The 21,792-nt window shown below is 37.6% G+C and overlaps 1 non-coding gene and 1 pseudogene across 1 annotated transcript; one reads left to right on the top strand and one right to left on the bottom strand.

Annotated features, from left to right (window-relative positions):
• Positions 1-2,257: 2,257 nt before the first annotated feature.
• Positions 2,258-3,328, top strand: LOC142176544 (uncharacterized; annotated as a pseudogene).
• Positions 3,329-21,362: 18,034 nt separating this feature from the next.
• On the bottom strand, positions 21,363-21,469 carry LOC142176948 (small nucleolar RNA R71). Its single transcript, XR_012705742.1, has one exon. It is a non-coding gene; the product is annotated as a small nucleolar RNA R71 (small nucleolar RNA).
• Positions 21,470-21,792: the final 323 nt, after the last annotated feature.

Here is a 21,792-nt window from a genome sequence, read left to right as displayed (position 1 = left end):
CCAGCCCACAAGGATCCTTTACTTGCTCCTCGGCCTATCAACTACTCAGGAAAAGAAGAGAGAGCTCACCCCAACAAGCCAAAATCTGGAATAATTATCTACCTTTTAAAATCTCCTTTGTAACATGGAGACTCTTGAATGGCAGGTTACCACTGCATGAGATTGTTCTAAAGTTTGGTATTAACATTATTTCTAGATGTTGTTGTTGCAGGGTGCTAGAAGAAGAAACCATGGACCATGTATTTGCCAATAGCAATATAACAAAAAAGGTATAAAATACTATGTCCACTCCACTGGGATTCCAGACCACGAGAAGGAACACTCTATGCATCTTGAATCAATGGTGGAGCAGACAAGTAAAAAACACTGTCCAAAAATTTCTACTACAAATTACCCCAGTTATAAGATGTTGGGAAATATGGAAGGCCGGATGTGATAAGAAATATGGTAAGAATACTATATCTGTTTTTAGAATATGTCAACAGGTTCTTTTTCAGGTTAAAATTTCCATGGGCCAGAAATACAGTCAAATTAATTGGGATTTGACATGGAATACATTTTTCAAGGTAGTGGAAGACTATAAAATAAGATTGAGGAGTGTTATGGTTATGTGGGAATCACTGGATAACAATCAGTGGAAAATTAGCACAGATGGCAGCTTCATCGCAAACTTAGGCAGAGCAGCCGCTGGTGGTGTTGTTAGGAAGACAAATGGACACATGGTGAAGGCCTTCTCCTCACCGGTACATTTCTTAACTAACAACTATTCTAAAGTGCAAGCGGCTCTGTTTGGTATACTTTGGTGTTGTGACCATGCCTGTCAAGAACTCCACCTAGAATTAGACTCTCTTCTGGTAGTCAACATGATTTTAGGGACATACAATACCCCATGGAGACTTAAAGAAGACATTATGCTAATACAACAAAAGATGCAACAACATGGTATCAAGATCAAGCATTGTTACAGAGGAGGGAATGAAGTGGCCGATGCTTTATCCAAACACGCTACTACACTCAGTGAGAAGGTTATTTTCCTCCCTAAATGTTAAAGGAAGAGCTATTGATGTGCTAAACTCACATCCCCTCATATTAGCTCTTTATTATACTTTTGCGTGTGAGCACTAGACATAAGTAAGGCCTAGCCATTAATGTATCTGTTGGCATAGCTCTAATGGGAGGTTTTGGTTTAAATGCTCTCCTCCTTTGTACTATTTTGCTAATAGATAAACAGGGTAGGGGTCAATTCCAACCCCCCAACACTACAGGAGATGAAAACCTAGGTGGACGGTTTAAAATTTGTTTAAAAAAAATACCCTATGCGCAGAACATAGAAATTCCAATGTGGAAGTGGGAAATGATTAATAAGGACTTTGTGGTTGGATTACCTCGTACTCCTCATAAGTTTTACTCGATTTGGGTGATTGTGGATCGACTCATGAAATCAGCACATTTCTTGACGGTTAAGGGTGCCGATACGGTATAACAATATGCTCAGTTGTATATCAAAGAAACAGTCAGGTTGCATGGCACGTGTGTCTGCCGTCGCAAATCTGAACTAGTCGGACCAATCACTTCGAATATCGAAAGATTGAACAAATAATGTATCATGCATCAATTGATTTAGTGTAAATATTGGACAATATATTTTTACCACAAGTGCATAAAAGTTAAATTCATAAAAGCTCAAAAAATAGCAAGCCCCGGTTGAATAAGAACTCTAATCTTAATCGGCCTAATTCAATGACTCATCACATTTTTCCAATTCAAAATTAGAGAACGTGACACAAAAAAAAAGTATATTAAACATAGAGAACCGTTTCTCTAGTGGTGACCCTTTACTTCCAGCCAAGAGGTTGTGAGTTCGAGTCACCCAAGAGCAAGGTGAGGAGTTCTTGGAAAGAGGGAGCCTCTCTACGCCATTTTCGATTAAGTGAAACTAAAATATATTATTAGTTTGGGAGGAATTCATGAAACTGAGTCGGCTTCCAACTACAAGATATATCAAAAATAAAGAATATGGGAGACAGCACAAGCACACTAGCTGGTCTACTTGGAGTGGAGATTGAATTAAGACGAAATGATGTCAATTCTGTGAGGATGTTAGTGAAGTGGACCACTTAATTGTAGGGACAAAAGGAGTTTCCTTTTGTTCTTTTGCATGTGATTTGTGCATATAGACGCGTTTCTACATCTATAAATAGCCTCCGATTCTTGCATTCTATCCCAAGTCGATTTTGTAGCATTCAACTACATTGCAATGGCGAAGCTTAAAGTTGTTAACACTGTTGTTGGGTATAGGAATATGTTCAGCTGCTAGAACCCTCCTCACTTATGATCATGTAGGTGTTGGGGGTGAGGTAGGCGCCTATGGTGCAGGCCATGGCATTGGTGGTGGCGCTGGTGGTGGTGTTGCTGCTGGAGGCTATGCTGGTGGTGGAGGTTCCGGTGGAGGTGGTGGTTATGGAGCTGCAGGTGACCATGGTTATGCCAGCGGAGGTGGCAGTGGAGGCGGAGCCGGTGGTGGTTCTGGCTATGCAGCTGGAGGAGAGCATGGTGCTGGATATGCTGGAGGAGGTGGTGGTGGAAGTGGAGCAGGAGGTGGCTATGCTGGTGGAGGACACGATGCTGGACATGCAAGTGGTGGTGGTGAAGGTGGTGGTAGCGGATATGGTGCTGGAGGAGCACCTGGTGGTGGTTATGGTGCTGGAGGTGGTGGAGGCAGTGGTGGCGGCGGAGCAGCTGCAGGTGGAGCACATGGTGGTGGATATGCTGAAGGCGCAGGAGGAGGCAGTGGTGGCGGCTATGGTGCTGGTGGGGCACAAGGCGGTGGATATGGTGGTGGAGGTGGGCATGGAGTTGGTGGCGGTGGTGCTTATGCTGGAGGAGCAGGGGGAGCAGCAGCTGGTGGATACGGTAGTGGAGGAGGAGCCGGTGGTGGTGCAGGAGGAGCATATGGAGGCGGTGGTGGCGGTAGTGGTGCCGGTGGAGGTGGAGCCTACGCTGGAGGAGGTGAAGGTGGTGGACACGGTGGTGGCTACGCCCCTTGATTGCTCATTCTAATCACCATTTGAAATCTAAAAATTTCCATATTCTTGCCCACACTACTAAAAAATAATGTAATCAAATTGTGGAGGGAAGATGATATATCGTGAAGGCAAAAGAATTGCAGCAAAGAAATGCTGCACCTTAAGTGTATTATCGTTTCCTTTAATAGCAAAATTAAGGTATGATGCTTGCATTTTAAGTACTATTAATTAAAGTGGTCAGCAAATTTCTGTACTCTATAAGTTGCATGCAATCAATAATAAGCAATATTGGTTTGGGCAGATTAGTAAACCTTTGCAAGGACGATCACACGGGAATTGATCATAATACATACAAAGAAATAAAAGAACAATATTGACAAGAAAAAATATTAAATAGAACGATTGAACAAGGGAAATATTAATAAGAGAAACAACGTAATGCCCGAGTGGAAGGCATTACGCAAAATAAAATATCTTAGCTTGTATCAACAGTTAATTTGTATTTGTACTACAATTGAACCATGTGAAAGTTTCAGTTAATGGATGAGAATTACAAGAAATGTATCACATGTATATATAAAATACAAATAACACCGAAATTGAACTAGAATTGGACCCCCTCATAATGGCAAATATGCTTAATTACACAGCAGTTAATTACAAACTCAAAGCATTTATAGAGGACACCGCAAAAATTTTAATCTCCAACAAAAATTTTGAGGTAAATCACTGATTTAGAGAAGTAAATCAAGTGGCAGATGGTTCTGGCTTCCTAACGTTAGGCTATAAATCCATGTTTTCGCATGTAATTTGCCTTACATTATACCTCAATCTTGTTAACTTTTGTGTAAATATTTGTGACTCGAGCGTAATAATGGTGTTTATATGTGTAGGAGTCAATTTAAAGTGAATTGACAAGCTTGCATGCAAAGTGAAGTAAAAACAGAAGAATTTGGAGGGAGTATGAGTTGGTGCCCAGGTTGGTGCCAGGAACCAACCAAAACGCCAAAGGCAGAATGTGGAAAATTTCGTTGTCCTGGTTGGCGCCAGGCGCCAAGCGAAAGGGCTAAGGAAGGGTTTCACCCTACACGCCCCAAACAGGTATAAAAGGGGTTCTAAACCTATTTCTTAGGGTTGGACAGGATTTTGGAGAAGAAAAAGGATGCCAAGCACTATGGAGCAAGACTCAAACGAATTTTTCCTTCCTTCATCTCTTTACTTTGTAGTTTCATGTCTTTAAACATTATGTTGATTGTTGTCGTATTTATGAGTATATAAACTCTTTTATCTAAGGTTTGATGGAACCTATTGGAGGATGATTTTCTACTACATTTAATATAAATTTGCCTTTGATTTTTCTCTACTTGTTCAACTATATTTTCATTATTGTTAATTGAAGAGCTCTCAATTAACTGAGCCTATTTAGTGTGTATATTGATCGAGATAGAGTACACATTTAGGTAGTTGTTAAATAACACCACTCCTAACGTAGTTGAGAGATCTATACGGAGGGTTTAAAGGTGGAATTAGAGATAACGAAGCTTTGGTGCGATCATAGTGAGCGGTGAATTAGTGTCAGCTAGCGTAGTCCGAGATAATACGTCTAGTATATTGTGGTAGTTGCTCGAGAGAGAGCTACGACAATCAAAGTAATCACCATTGTTAGAGAATATTTAGGCAAATTCATAGAAAACGTAGCGGGGAAGATTCCGACAATAGAGGAAATCATAACCTTAGACTTTTCCAAATCTAGTCTACAATATTTGCCTTATTAGTTATAAATTACTGCATTTTTAATTACTTTGATCTTAGTTAGTCAATAGCTTTAGATTCTTAGTTAACTAGTTAACTTGTCCGCGCTTCGCGCGTTCGAAGAACTCTTTTTATAAATTTAGTTGATATGAAAAAGATCAAGATTTATATTATCAAAACTTTAAAAAATAATATAGAAGTAAAACATACATATGAAAATATTACAACAACAAATATATAAGAGGAAAATACGTATAAAAATATAACATCGGGATAAAATTATCACATACGTTTTTATTGATTTGTATATATGAAAAAAATCATTTTTCTTTGTTCTTCATATTAGTACAGTTTCACGCCCAATAAAATCTATCTTCCCAATGTAGTCATCTCTATTTTTATATAATTATCCTGTTTTAGGGAACATGTTCTATATAATCATCCTGTTTTAGGGAACATACATGAATCATAAGTGAATTAATTACACGAACAAAAAGGAAAACAATTGATCTGATATTGACATATGTTCTCATTGAACCACTAATATGTTTCAAATTATACTACTCTTCAACAACAAATTTAAATAGTCTCAAATTGCCGAGGCGTGTTCTCCTGCTTCTTCAGACTTTAGTACTCCAGTTTGGCAGTTTCTATAAGATTCTACAAAATAAGTTGTTTGTGTTATTGCTCCACCAAAAAGCAAATTAAAGGAAGCTCAATATACACTTCAAGATCTATATTACATAAAAACACATTAAAGAATATTGAGAATCATAGACATTAGTAAACACTAATTATTTTGTTTAATTATAGAATACAAATAAACTGCTAGGCATATGAACATAACCAAGAGAATATTATAAATTAGTAACACTTAATAAAATGCTTAACATATAGGTAGTAAATATTAAACAGTTATAGGAGGAGAACAAAAGATCGAACAATAAGATAGAGAACTAATAAATTAAAATCCAAAAAGAAGAAACAGCCCAATTGATAAACAAATAAAAGATACTCCACTGGATTAAAAAAATAATGAAAAATAATGCTAAACTATAATAAAAATCATAAATCCATTCCTACATCCTACGGTCCAACCTACAAGTCTTAGCAATAATTCTGTTTGCTGAAAGCACTAACCTCTAAGTGTATATAATCAAGCGACTATCCATAAAAAAATTCCATCTTTATCTCAAGCTTTGCATTCTTCAAAAGAAAAATATCCATATCGTTCAGTCAAGATTATTCCTTTTCAATGTTACACCAAACATACAGAAAATAATTAAATGGACCAGAAATGTACAAAATTATTCGGTCATCAACAAATTGTGAAAACTGAATCAGACGATAGATATTAAGCTAACACTTAATTAAGGTTTCGTAACATTAAATTTTAATCAAAAAATGACTTGTCAATTCTTCTTTAGGAGCGGACGATGAGGCATATTACTAACTCAATTTAAAGAGGTTTAAAATACAAGAAAGAAGAAATAGATAAGATCAAGAACACAAGTTTGGACCAGCAGATACCAATTTTATATTAAACAACTTTGAAATAATAAAAATAATCTCACCGCCGCATTTAAACTTACTACCAAAATTCTATCTCCTTATTAGTGGAAAAATTGCTTTGATCCCAATAAAGGAAAATAAAATTCACTAAACAATAAATAATTAAAAGAGTTCTGAAATTTCAGCTTCAGCATACGAAAAATTACACTTGTAGGCGAGATGTGAAAAGGCCTACGAAGGAAATCCTCAAAGAAGAGAATGTGCAAAGTGTCACCTTTTTATCCCACAGGTTTGAACACCCTAGTTCGACAAATTTTCAAAATCAGAAAATGTAGCCAAAGGGCAAACGCTACTTTCTATGTTTTTATTTTCTTTCTCTTTAATTGGTGGGAACATTTGATCCTCAATTATGGAACAACTAATTCTTGACATGAATCTTGTGATTATAACATAAATAAATTGGACGAACAATGAAATTTAAAGTTCTTTCATGTTTGCAAAATAAAAATAACTGATTCTGTCAAATGTTAACTGAAAGTACTCAGTTTTCCAAATATAGCACTGTTAAATAGTGGCAGTAAAATAGAAAGTATAGAAAAAAGTTACTATTGGAGTACCTGTGAAAATATTTTGGATTACGGGACCGAGAAAGAGCACTACATGGATCTTCATCGTCCTTCTCGTTTTCAGTTAAACTGCCAAATCAAATTTTACAGCATATGCGCAAATATGAAGTAAATAATTTTCAATAATTAGGTAATGAAAAATATTTACCTGTGGGGCTTTGGAAACAGTTCAATAAGCATTTGATAACCAAATCCTCCACATTTCTATTATCCTGCAGATGAATCATCTTATCAGACTAAAATCGTATCATTCAAGATGGGCAAACTGAATTACTTTTTGATTTCTTTATGTGGTAACTCATAATTGAGATATTGCAGACCAAAAGAAGTATTTTAGGTCTCGCGAGTTGGAGAAAGAAGAGGAGATGAAAAGAAGACGTTATAAACTACAAATATAAAGAATGAGGAGTTTTACAAAGGGAGGAAAAAGTGGAGCAGAAAGACGTTTCGTAATAAATGGGATTTGTAAAGTGTTGTTTCGGGTAAAAATTTCTGGCGGTTGATATTTTCTTATTGCGGGAAATAAATTAAAAAATTAATTAAAAAGGCAATAAAATGACAAAAAAGATAAATAGCATTCCTTGTTAAAGAGATGTGCCAAGTCGCTTTCTCCAACTCCTCAATTATATTTATATAGATATTTCTGAAGGTTGATTACTTGAATTCGTGCAAAACTATTAGTTATAATTAACACGTTATTTTTCCGTGGGATTCGACTCCGGACTTGTAAACTGGATTATATTTGCAACGATCGGTAAATCTTTTAGAAGGCATAGTTGGGCAAGATTAAATTTTGGCGTCATTGCTGGGGAAGCAACAGTTTACTAATTACAACTAAAAGAATTGCTAGGATTCTTAGTTTAGTCAATTTTCTCCATTTTTATTCATTACATTGAAATTCTAACGTTTGTGGTCTTGTGTGTTATAGGCGTATGCCTAGAAACTCCTCAAGAACTGGTGAATTGTTTGAAGCATTACCGGATCCTGATAAAGCTTTTAAAGCATTAAATCGTGCAAACAAGAAGGACAACCAACAACATCACCCAAGAGAACAAATTGAACCGGATATCAGTGACGCTTTGGATAATCAAAACAATCGAAACAATGTGAATGACCCGAACAATCAGGGTATGGCACCTCTTATGCCAGAAGCAGCTTTGTATGATTTGGCACAACCCACCGCTAAACATTTGGCAACTGCAATTACAGTCCCTCAGATACAAGCGGAGTCATTTCAAATTACAAACAACATGCTACATCTGTTGCAAAACATGGGACTGTTCTCTAGGTCTTACATTGAAGATCCACAACAGCATCTGAAAAATTTTCTGTCACGCAAAAGCAACCAAATGTAACACCGGAAGCAAAAAGACTGTTGTTGTTATGTACACCATACATTAACCAACTATATGTGTGTTCGTGGAGTGGTGAATGTGACAACCAAAACTATCAAGATAACATGAACTATGTGAGCAACTATCAAGGCCAGAGGCAAGGTGGTCAGAATTGGGGGCAGCAAAATCAGCAGTATAGACCAGCACAACAACAGTACAATAACACCAGCAATCCTGGAGCTATACGACCACAGGTTCAAGTAGTACCTCACCAAAGGCAACAAGGATACAACCAGCAAAATCAGTAGCTAACTTATCAACAATCTCAACAATAACAGATAGTGAGGAAGGATGATGGGTTATCTGAAATTAAAGGAATATTGTAATAACTTATTGGGGCCAGTGGGAAAATGGAAGAAAAGGTCCACCAAATACAAGAAAAGGTAGTGTCACACGACTCGACTATCAAGGGCATTGAGATTCAACTAGGGCAATATCCATGGCCCTTAACAATCGTCCTCAAGGGACGTTACCTGTGGACACACATGTCAATCCAAAAGAGCAGGGCCTGAAGCCGCTTATGGCGGTGAGCTTGAGAAATGGTAGAGATCTTGATTTAGAGCAAGAAATTGCTTGTGAGAGCCGGTCAACTAAAACACTTGTGTTAGTGCCAATTGAGTTAGATGAGTCAACTGGCCTAACAAAAGTAAGAGTACAACCAGCCCAAGAGGAAATAAACAAGGAAAAAGAAGTTGCGGGGGACACTGAGAAAGTGCAATAGAAGGTTTTAGAAAAAGTGCCTGAGCAGGATCTAACTTAAGCTACAAGAAAGAAGCGACCTCCAGCACCCTTCCTGCAGAGGTTGGCCAAATATCAGAAGGATGAGCAGTATAAAAATTTCATGGAAATGCTTAAGCAAATTCAAGTAAACATTCCTCTAATAGATGCTTTGAGGGAGATGCCCGTTTATGCAAAAATGATGAAGGACTTGATGTCTCGAAAGTTCAACTTCCAAGACTTGGCAACTGTCACGTTGACACAGACCTGTAGTGTTATTATGATAAGACCTATAGCTGAGAAGCTATCCGACCCTGGAATCTTCACAATTCCATGCACCATAGGTAGCTATGCATTCGCCAAAGCATTGTGTGATATGGGGGCAAGCATAAATCTGATGCCACTTTCTATCTATAAAAAGTTAGGCATTTGAAGAGCAAGTCCCATATCCATGTTACTACAGCTGGCTGACCGAACGGTGAAAACACCATCAGGTAAACTTGACGATGTACTTGTGCAAGTTGGAAAATCCGTGTTTCCAGCAGATTTTGTCATTATGGACTGCCAGGTTGATAAGAAGATTCCCATAATTTTGGGAAGGCCGTTCTTGGTCATAGGAAGAGCTCTAATTGATTGTGAAACTGGGGAGCTAAAGATGAGGCTGAATAATGAAGAAATAACATTTAATATGCAAAAGTCTATATGGCGACCCAGTGAGTTTGCAGATTGCTCTTTGTTAGACACGGTGGATGTAATCATGGAGGAAGATGATGAGGCACTTAATGCAAAAGATCCTCTAATAGCCTGCCTTATGAACTTAGAAGAAGTAAATAGTGAGGACTTGGCGGAATGGGTGTTGGCTCTTCAAGGGCAAGGGTACTCGAAAAGAGAGATCGAATTCGAGCCTTTGCACTCTGAAGAAAGAAAGACCCCTCCAGCCAAGCCATCGATTGAAGCACCACCACAATTGGAGTTGAAACCGCTACCATCTCACCTTAGATATGTTTTCTTAGGACCTAACTCGGCTTTACCTATTATTATCTCATCTGGTTTGTTAGATGTGCAGGTAGAACAACTTTTGAAGGTGTTGAAAGAGTGAAAGATTGCAATTGGTTGGACCATTGCAAACATTAAGGGTATCAACCCGCCTTCTGTATGCATAAGATTCTACTGAAAGATGGGCACAAACCTTCTAGAGAATATCAAAAAAGGCTGAACCCTAACATGAAAGAAGTTATAAAGAAGGAACTGATCAAGTGGTTAGATGCGGGAATTATTTTTCCCATCTCTGATAGCAATTGGGTTAGCCCAGTTCAGTGTGTGCCAAAGAAAGATGGGATAACTGTTGTATAAAACGAGAACAACGAATTGATCTCAACGAGAATAGTCACGGGATGGCGAATTTGTATGGATTACAGAAGATTGAATAAGGCCACCCGAAAAGACCATTTTCCATTGTCGTTCATTGATCAGATGCTAGATAGATTGGCAGGGAGATCACATTTTTGCTTCTTGTATGGATACTCGGGGTACAATCAGATATCTATTGCCCCGAAGGATAGAGAGAAAACGTCATTCAGCTATCTATATGGCATTTACGCTTTTTGGAGAATGTTGTTTGGCCTATGCAATGCACCCGCCATATTCCAAAGGTGCATGATGGCCAAATTTACAGATATGGTAGAGGATATAATGGAGGTTTTCATGGATGATTTCTCAGTGGTGGGAAATTCTTTTGATGATTGCCTTAGAAATCTGAAAAGAGTGTTGCAGAGATGTATGGAGACTAATCTGGTGCTAAACTAGGAAAAATGCCATTTCATGGTACATGAAGGTATAATATTGGGACACTAGTGTCAAGTAAGGGCATTGAGGTGGATCGAGCTAAGGTCGATGTAATAGAGAAGCTACCACCACCCACTTATGTCAAGAAAATAAGAAGTTTCCTTGGTCACGCCGGTATCTACAGGCATTTTATAAAAGATATTTCCAAGATCACTACCCTTTGTGTAAATTGCTTGAAAGAATCACACTTTTGTGTTTTCTGATGATTGTAGGGTAGCTTTTGAGGGATTGAAGAAGAGGTTGGTATCTGTACCTATCATAGTTGCACCCGACTGGGAGAAACCATTTGAGCTTATGTGTGATGCAAGTGACCATGCTGTAGGAGCAGTACTTGGGTAGAGAAAGGATAATCATGCATCCAATATACTATGCATGTAGAACATTGAATGGTGCTCAACTGAATTACACATTGACAGAAAAAGAGATGCTAGCCGTGGTGTTTGCATTTCACAAATTCAGGTCTTACTTGATAGGCTCGAAGGTAATTGTTTATACTGACCATGATGCTCTCAGGTATCTAATTGATAAGAAAGAGTCAAAGTCGCGCCTGATTAGATGGGTCCTACAGTTGCAAGAATTCGACTTGGAAATCCATGACCGAAAAGGAACGGAGAACCAAGTTGTCGATCACTTGTCCAGGCTTGAAGGAGCTAAAACGAAGGTTGAGGTAGAAGAGATCATGGAGACTATTCCGGATGAACAACTGTTAGCCACGAGCCTTGAGGAAGCACCATGATATGCAGACATTGCAAACTACCTGGCAAGCTATATTGTTCCCTATGACTTATCTTCTGTGCAGAAGAAAAAGTTCTTTCGTTATTGTCGTATGTATTTCTGGGATGAACCATATTTGTTTAGGATTTGTATTGATAACATTATCCGGAGATGTATTCCCGAGATAGACCAAGCTTCTGTTTTGCAGGCATGTCATGCTTTGCCTTATGGAGGTCATTTTGGAGGGGTAAGGACAGCTGCTAAAGTTTTGGAGTCTGGATTCTATTGGCCGACGTTGTTTAAAGATGCACACTTTAGGGTAAAAAGTTGTGATGAGTGTCAAAGGATGGGAAATATTTCTCGTCGACATGAGATGCCCATGAACCCAATTCAAGAAGTAAAAGTATTTAATGTATGGGGAATCGACTTTATGGGACCATTTGTCAGCTCATACAACAACAAGTATATACTCGTAGCAGTGGACTATGTCTCGAAATGGGTAGAAGCTGTAGCACTCCCAACAAATAATGCAAAGGGAGTTATTGGTTTTTTAAGAAAAAATATCTTCACCCGATTGAGCACTCAAAGAGCGATCATAAGTGATGGAGGCACCCACTTCTGTAACCGAGCCTTTGCAAAGTTATTGGAGAAATATGGCGTTGTCCATAAGGTTGCCACTCCGTATCACCCCCAAACAAGTGGGCAAGTGGAGGTGTCGAACAGAGAAATCAAGAGTGTTTTGACCAAAACTGTAAATGCTACTCGGACTGATTGGGCGAAGAAATTGGATGATGTACTATGGGCTTACCGCACTGCATTCAAACCTCCAATTGGTATGTCACCGTATAAATTGGTATTTGGAAAAGTGTGTCACTTGCCGGTAGAGTTAGAGCATAGAGCTTTTTGGGCGTTAAGGCAATTAAATCTTGACTTGGAGGCTGCTGGTACAAGTAGAGTCATAGAGCTGCATGAACTTGATAAGTTTTGTTACCATGCTTTTGAAAGCACTAGGCTGTACAAATAAAGGATGAAGATTATGAATGATAAACATATTCAAGAAAGAATTTTCAAACCGGGAAATATCGTGTTGTTGTACAACTCAAAATTGAAATTATTTCCTGGTAAGCTGAAGTCTAGATGGTCAGGACCATTTAGAGTTATGCAAGTGTTCTGAAGTGGAGCTATAGAAATTGAATCTAAGGATGGAACGAACAGGTTCAGAGTCAATAGGCAAAGGTTGAAACATTACTTGGGCATGGATGAGGAAAACACTGTATCGGTGATTCATTTGAAGGAGCCTCAAGTGTTAAATGAACTTTGATTTTGATTGACTGCGTCATGCAGCGATGTTAAATCAAGCGCTTTTTGGGAGGCAACCCAATTTTCTTGTTTTAGTCTAGTTGTCATTTACTGATTAAAAATAAATTGCATTTTAGCGCCCAGATTGGTGCCAGGCGCTGTGTAAAACGCCAAAGGCAGCAACTAATACACACAACTGCCTTCTTCAGCGCTAGGCGCGGACAAAAACAACAGGTAAGTCCCCTACCCATTTTACGCCAACCCAACCCAAACCCGTCACCACACCCAATAGGCTAATAATAATAAAACATTACCCCCAACCCGACCCATCTCACCCTAATCCCTCCCCGCCCAGTTCTTTTTCTCTCCGAATCCTTTTCCCCCCGCTCCCTGCTTCTTCTATCTCTCAAGCATTAGGTGAGTTTATATTATTCTCCTATTTTCGTTATTTTCTTGTAGTCTTCTCTTCTCTTTTTGTTTTAGTTACTTCTTGATTTTGTATTATAGTTGTTTTCTCATCTCTCACTCTTCTTTCCCCACCCAACTTCTCATAGCGTAGAGTGTTGGCAAGTGTGTAGTGAATAGTATGTTGTTTTGGAGTTGTTAATTGACTACGAGGTGGAAAACTCAAAGTCCCGCCACCTCATTTAATTTGGGAGGGTATGGCACTTGTCCAATAGTTTGAAAGGCTTGAATGAAAGTGCTGCGCACCAAGTGTTCGATGAAATTATTGAAAGAACATTGTTGATGGCCGGCGAAGTCTGAGTAGCCGAGCATTATTTGTTAGCACTAATGTGTGAGTGTGGGGTATTAGAGAGTAATGTTGTGCACGAAGGTCGTATGTGTGAGCCTATCTGTGTGCACTAGTCGTGTATTGTATTGTTTTATTTTTTCTTTTCTCTTTTGGTGTTTCATTTAATTGTAGTGTATCATAATTGCGTGGGTAGCGACTCGGGGCAAAGAATTCTCTGATCATTCTACTTTAATGGCCCGAGTGTAGTGCGATGCCTTGTATTGTATGTGCTGCCATTTTTGTTTTTTATTATTTATTTTTTATTATTGTATTATTCTTGTAGTGTTGTTTTTTATTTCTCTAGGAGCATGGGAAGCAAGGCCATTGGAAGAATGCAAAAGCAACTGAGATGGTTAGAACTAAATGTGGGGTACCCGCACAAAAAATCAAGTATGGGAGAAGTCTGAGTATCCCATGAGATACTAATGCTTCTGCCTTTGGCCTACCAGGGAGTTTCTTTTATCCTCTTGTATTTATGGGTGTGCATTGGGGACAATGCACAATTTTAAGTGTGGGGTGAGGAGATTGTATGGGTGACTTTCTATACTATTTTAGTTGTGTTAGTTTAACTTTTTTTTAAAAAGGGACCTTTCCTGACGATGGATCTTTTGGACAGCTTTCTTGAGGGAATAAGGTCCAATGAGAAAAAAAAATCCAAAAATATTTTTATTCTTATTTTTAGTTAGTCGTAGTAGATAATAATCCCTCTTGATTTTTCTTTTGGCATCGATTCTTTTTCAAGGGATGTAACTTGAATCGGGTAATTTTTATTTGTAGGAAATTGAGGAAAGAAAAATTGAGTGCTCTTATGTGCCTTTTGACCTATTTGATGCTAGCATAGTTAGGTCTTAGCATGCGAATTACCTTCCTAACATATTTTAATAAAAATTGATGCCGTGAAAGATTGAATAGCCTATATGTGATGCTTTCTCTCAGTTACTTGACTCATTGCTCATGTAGTGCTTTATTGCTTAATACTTCTTGACTTGTGACTACTTGCTTAAACTTGAGAGTTGGAATGAAACTGTCTCGATTGGGGTCATGTGCATTGTGTGATGTGAGGTTTTGATCATATTCCGTGCTATCCAGTATTTTCCTAGAACTTGCCCTGTGTGTTAGTCGAAGCGAAATAAGTAAGTTTTGTGAGTCTAGGAGATGATGTATGCATTTCTTTGATTGTCCATTGAGCTATTATGCCACCATAAATAAAATTATTCTTAGATATCCCATTTGAGCCTATAAGCTTTTTCTTTGGCACCCACATTACAAGATGATTCCCATTTTGTTCTTAATTAAATCTTTTCGAACCTTTACCTCCGAAAGTACTTAAGTCGCTAGAAGAGTAAGGTGAGAGTTAGGGTAGCTTTTGAGTGAAACCATAGAAAAGCCAAAAAGTTGCATGTATGTTTTGGAAGATCATTAGTCAGGCAACCTAAATTTATGAAGTGTTGAAAAAGGGGGGGGGGAATACAAAAAGGAGAAAAATAAGTATATAGAAAATAGACCTCCTATTCATCGTGATCCGGGCTAGTGAGTATATAGATGTGCTTAAAGAAGAAGGGCCAAGTTGTATATGATTTTGTGGCATTGCTTGAATTGGTCATGAAAAGTGTGTATTTGAAAGTTAAGTGTAGTGTATTAAACTGCTTAGGAGGGTTAGTCACTATACCAAAAATATATCCTACCCGCCCTTTAGCCTACATTACAACCCGTAAAGACCTAATTGATCTTAGACTGTGCGAGCTTAGATTAGTGGAGATATACATTACGGGCAAGCCTATGGTACAGCCATGGAGTGCACATGAATTTCCTTATCAGAATGAGTGGTTCTTTGTTCATATATGTGATGTCCTTAAATTATATTCGAATGCATATTTGAATGTATGGACGAAATACCCTCTTATTCTTTGGTGAGGCACATGAGTCCATGACGGATAGGTAACGTTATTAAACATCTCTTATTGGGTGAGTGCACGTGTTGAGAGTGCTTATTGGCGACGAGTCGGTCTTTGAGGTTGGCTAGTTATGGGCAGGTTGTTTGAGTGTTTGTAATTGGTCACTAATATTCCGACATGTGAAAGTTGGGAAATGTATGAATGCGTATGCAAGGGCTTAATTGTTGGTATCAACAATAGTTATAGGTGTGGTGTGTTGAATTGCCAAATGTTCCTCCACTGTATGATGTCTTGCGTGCATTGTTTGGTTAGCAAGGTTTTAGGTTGCTCAAGGAAGAGCAAGAGCTTAAGTGTGGGGTGGTGATGTTAGGCTAAAAATCCATATTTTCGCATGTAATTTGCCTTACATTATACCTCAATCTTGTTAACTTTTATGTAAATATTTCTGACTCGAGCGTAATAATAGTGTTTATATATGTAGGAATCAATTTGAAGTGAATTAACAAGCTTGCATGCAAAGTGAAGTAAAAACAGAAGAATTTGGAGGGAGTATGAGTTTGGTGCCCAGGTTGGTGCCAGGCACCAACCAAAACGCCAAAGGCAAATTGTGAAACATTTCGCTGTCCTGGTTGGCACTAGGCGCCAAGCGAATCGGCTAAGGACGAGTTTCACCCTACACGCCCCCAACAGGTTTAAAAGGGGTTCTAAATCTATTTCTTAGGGTTGGACACTATTTTGGAGAATAAAAAGGCTGCCAAGCACTGTGGAGCAAGAATCAAATGAGTTTTTCCTTCCTTTATCTCTTTAGTTTGTAGTTTCATGTCTTTAAACATTATCTTGATTGTTGTTGTATTTATGAGTAGCTAAACTCTTTTATCTAAGGTTTGATGGAACCTATTGGAGGATGATTTTCTACTACATTTAATATAGATTTGCCTTTGAGTTTTCTCTACTTTTTCAACTATATTTTCATTGTTGTTAATTTAAGAGCTCTCAATTAACTGGGCCTATTTAGTGTGTATATTGCTCGAAAGAGAGTACACATTTAGGTAGTTGTTTAACAACACCACTCCTAACGTAGTTGAGAGATCGATACAGAGGGTTTACGGGCGGGATTAGAGATAACGAAGCCTTGGTGCGATCGTAATGAGCGGTGAATTAGTACCAGCTAGTGTAGCTCGAGAGAATACGTCTAGTATATTGTGGTAGTTGCTCGAGAGAGAGCTACGACAATCAAAGTACTCACGATTGTTAGAGAATATTTAGGCAAATGCATAGAAAATGTAGCGGGGAAGATTCCGACAATAGGGGAAATCATAACCTTATACTTTTCCAAATCTTGTCTACAATATTTGCCTTGTTAGTTATAAATTACTGCATTTTTAATTACTTTGATCTTAGTTAGTAAACTCTCAAATTATTATATATTATTTCTGAAGGTTGATTACTTGAATTTATGCAAAACTATTAGTTGTAATTAACACGTTATTTTTCTGTGAGATTCGACTCCGGACTTGTAAATCGGATTATATTTGCAACGACTGCTAGATCTCTTAGGAGGCATAGTTGGGCGTAACCACTTCCTGCCTTCAAGATTCCTCTATCCTGTTTGATTATGAGCACACCCCTATTATGGGATCTTATTAGTTGGATAAGTAGCAACTTCCTAATTGTTGTTCTCCAAATTAAATTGAGTCAAGCTAATCTACTTGATTATTGCCTGATCTCGTATATATGGGCACATTGGTTCGCCCTCTTAATTATTGGTCATTCATGGCTTTAATAAAATATGTACTAGCTTTTACCAGAGACAAAAACTTGTTGCGGCCAAACGCACACACAAGTATATGTGCGGTCAACAAGTAATAAAGTAATAAGATAGAGTGTCGAATCCACGAGGGTTTGTTATCAGTATTAACCAAATTAGGCAGTCCTAATTATCTAAACAAGGATTCACCCCAAAAGTGTTGTTACTAAGCTAATTAAAAAGAAAATAACTAATAAACTTTAAACAGAGGAAGATAAGATTTTTATATTATCAATGTAATAAAAACGATCTAGAGTCATGGGTTATCTAACAATCCTATTGTATTCTTCAATTAAATTGACTAATTAATTTATCTGGTTTATTGGTTGACAGGGTTAATATTGCTCATAAGAATCTATCGAGTTCTTACTCGCCTATTCAAGCTAACCTAACTCGTATATGTCTATAGAGTTAGAATCAATAAGAATGCATTTGTAATTCCCATATAATAACCAAGCAAGATAATTAGCATAGGTCTATCCTAACCGCGAATCCATTCCCCGATGCCCGAGTTCAAGAACTTGCTCTACTCAATCCTATGTGTAATCTAGAATTCCCACTTTCGAGTTCAACTTTAGATTCGTAGATAGTATTCAATTGGTGATCAAGCAATTAAATAATTAAGCGCAAGATTGAATAAATAAACTAATACGATAAATCAAGAAATCAAAATCAATATCTGAATAACAATAGTCATGAAAGAACCACAACCCTAGAACATGAAGTTTAGATCCACATAAACATGGTACCCAAACAATAAATCATACAAAAAATATAAAAATTACTAAGTTTGGTAGAAGAAAAGATGAAACTCGGCCTCGCTCCACGGCAGCTCTGTGCTCTCCCTTAGTCAAAAGTTGCGTGTTCTCCTCTCAAAACTATGTTCGATCCCCTCCAAATTAGGTTTAGAACCCCTTTTATACGAGTTGGGACCGTGTAAGGATGAAATAACCTTGTCTCGGGCTGAAATATCCCATTACGTTTTGTGATTTTCACTCTTTGAATTGCATTTTCCTTTTCTTTTTCTTACACTAGGGGGGACACCTTTTGGTGTTTGTCTTTTTCTATTTAATTATTTATTTTCCTTTCTTTTTCTTCCATATTTTATTTAATTTTGCTCCAAATCTCTTCATCTTCATACCGCTTTATTCCTACACAGTTATAATATAATATTAAGCATAAAATAATATAATTAATATTCAAAAGACTATTAAAAGTACTAGAACATTAGGCAATAATGGTTAAATATATGCATTTTTTTGCCGAACATCACCACCTCACACTTAAATGTTGCACGTCCTCGAGTCAACCAACAATTTACACTATCTTTGAGCACTTCATACTTAACACATTCGAAGCACATTACACCAATGACTATGGTTGATAGCAACATTAAGCTTAGAATATGCATTCAAAACATACTTCCCTTTTTTCTTATGCCAAACTTAAAAAATATTCAAACAAAGACAACATGTTCATAACAATTCTAGCCTCAAAAAACTGACTCAATGTCACCATGCACTCATGACTTGAATACTCAACATTGTAGAGAAGTCTAATAATGTTACATATCCCTCGTGAAATTATGTGCCCTCACAACAAGAACAAGAGAGTAAGTTGAACCCACACATTCAAATCTCATGATCAAATATAGTTTAAGGACTCACATATATCAAAGAAATCTCTCACTCTCACAAAGAAGTCACATGCATGCAATGGTACCATAGGCTTGCCCTTAATATAAATCTCTACTAATGTAGGCTCGCTCGATCTAAAATGAATTAGGACTTTTTCATGGTTGTAATGTGGGCTAAGGGATAGAGGATATATTTAAGAATAGTGACTAACCCTCCTAAGCACTTTAACACATCACAAAATTAACTTTAAACGCAAATTTCTTCAATTCAACTTCAATTTCACAAATAAGATCACCCCCAAAAACGGTCCCTTTTTCTTTAAGCATTACCTTAATTTATACCCCACTAGCTAGGACAAGATGTACTTATTTATCTACACATATTTTTTCAGATTTTTTTTCTTTTGCAATTCCCGCTAGTGGTTTATCTCTTACAACACAAGTGCACATTTCTTTCTTCCATTGGTTACACTCAAAAGCCACCCAAGTTTCCTACTTACTTATTCTAGCACTCATTTTGCAAGTTCAGTACTTTAAGAGGTAAAAGGATTAAAACAATGTCAATTAAAAACAAAAAGGAAATAGTCTTGTAATGTGGGTGCCAAATAAACGTCTATAGGCTTAAAAGGGTTAACTAAGGATAGATTTTATTTATGATAAATATTAAAGCTCAAAAAGATCAAAGAAGGCCTAAAGTCATTTTTCAAACCGAGCATCACCTAAAATTTTGCTTCAACTCATATACCGGGCAAGTTCTAGACACAAGTACAGTGATATGGACTCTACAAAAACCTAACCACACATGGCACATGACTCATAGTTTTCACTTCCTTTATCTCTATACTTTGTAGTTTCATGTTTTTAAACATTATGTTGATTGTTGTTGTATTTATGAGTAGCTAAACTCTTTAATCTAAGATTTGATGGAACCTATTGGAGGATGATTCTCTACTGCGTTTAATATAGATTTGCCTTTGATTTTTCTCTACTTGTTCAACTATATTTTCATTGTTGTTAATTGAAGAGTTCTCAGTAAACTGTGTCTATTTAATGTGTATATTGCTCGAGAGAGAGTGCACATTTAGGAAGTTGTTGAACAACACCACTCCTAACGTAGTTAAGAGATCGATATGAAGGGTTTAAAGGCGGGTTTAGAGATAACGAAGCCTTGGTGCGATCGTCGTGAGCGATAAATTAGTGCCAGCTAGCGTAGTTCGAGAAAATACGTCTAGTAAATTGTAGTAGTTACTCGAGAAAGAGCTACGACACTTAAAGTACTCACGATCGGTAGAAAATATTTAGGCGAATTTATAGAAGACGTAGCGGGGAAGATCCCGACAATAGGAAAAATCATAACCTTAGACTTTTTCAAATCTTGTCTACAATATTTGCCTTGTTAGTTATAAATTATTGTATTTTTAATTACTTTGATCTTAGTTAGTAAACTCTCAAATTATTTTATAATATTTCTGAAGGTTGATTACTTGAATTCGTGCAAAATTATTAGTGTAATTAACACGTTATTTCTCTGTGGGGTTTGATTCCGGACTTGCAAATCGGATTATATTTGCAACGACCGCTTAATCCTTTTTATAAGGCATAGTTGGGCGTGATCAAATTTTAGCACAGTTGCCGGGGAAAGTAACAGTGTTACTAATTACATCTATAAGAATTTGTAGGATTCTTAGTTTAGTCAATTTTCTCCATTTTTATTCATTACATTGAAATTCTAACATTTGTGGTCTTGTGTGTTATAGGTGTATGCCTAGAAACTCTTCAAGAACTGATAAATTGTTTGAAGCATTACCGGATCCTGAGAAAACTTTCAAGGAATTAAATCGTGCAAACAAGAAAGACAAACAACATCACCACCCAAGAGAGCAAATTAAACCAAACATGGGTGACGCTTTGGATAATCAAAATAATCGAAACATTGTGAATGACCTGAATAATTAGGGTGTGGCACCTCTTGTGCCAGAAGCAACTTTGTATGATTGGGCACAACCCACTGCTGAAAATTTGGCAACTGCAATTGCAGTCTCTCAGATACAAGCGGAGACATTTCAAATCACAAACAACATGATACATCTGCTGCAAAATAAAGGACTGTTCTCCGGGTATTACATTTAAGATCCACAGCAGCATCTGAAACATTTTCTGTCAATTTGTGTCACGCAAAGGCAACCAAATGTGACACCGGAAGCAATAAGACTGTTGTTGTTTCAATTCTCAGTGATAGGACAAGCTCAATCTTGGCTTAATTTGCTCCCCATAAATTCCATCACAACTTGGGAGGAATTAGTCAAGCAGTTTTTGAATAAGTTCTACCCACCCAATAAGACTGCCAAGCAGGTTGATGAGATATTGAGCTTCAGGCAGAAACCAGGTGAAACATTACAAGAAACGTGGGAGAGATTTAAAGGTATGTTCGTTAAGTGTCCACATCATGGCATTCCAGATCAGATGTTGGGACAATGGTTTTACATGGGATTGGCGGACAGCTTAAAGGCCAATGTTGATGCTTCAGCAGGTGGAACATTGTCAAGCAAGTCATTTAGAGAGTGTAAGGTCTTGCTAGATAAAATGGCTCAAAACTCAGGATGGATGATAAGAGATTCCACAATCACCCCTATAGTTCACTCAGTAGCATTGGACCCGAACAATTCCATAGCCAAAAATATGGCCACTCTGATGACGCAAATGAGTATCCTCACCAAGAAGATTGATGAATCAGGCCAGAAGCAGGTACACATAGTTGACACGACTAATGGGGGAT

Source organism: Nicotiana tabacum, chromosome 22 (genome assembly GCF_000715075.1).
Source record: "Nicotiana tabacum cultivar K326 chromosome 22, ASM71507v2, whole genome shotgun sequence".
In the NCBI taxonomy this organism is placed as follows: Eukaryota; Viridiplantae; Streptophyta; class Magnoliopsida; order Solanales; family Solanaceae; genus Nicotiana; species Nicotiana tabacum.
This window is presented reverse-complemented; position numbering and strand designations above follow the sequence as displayed.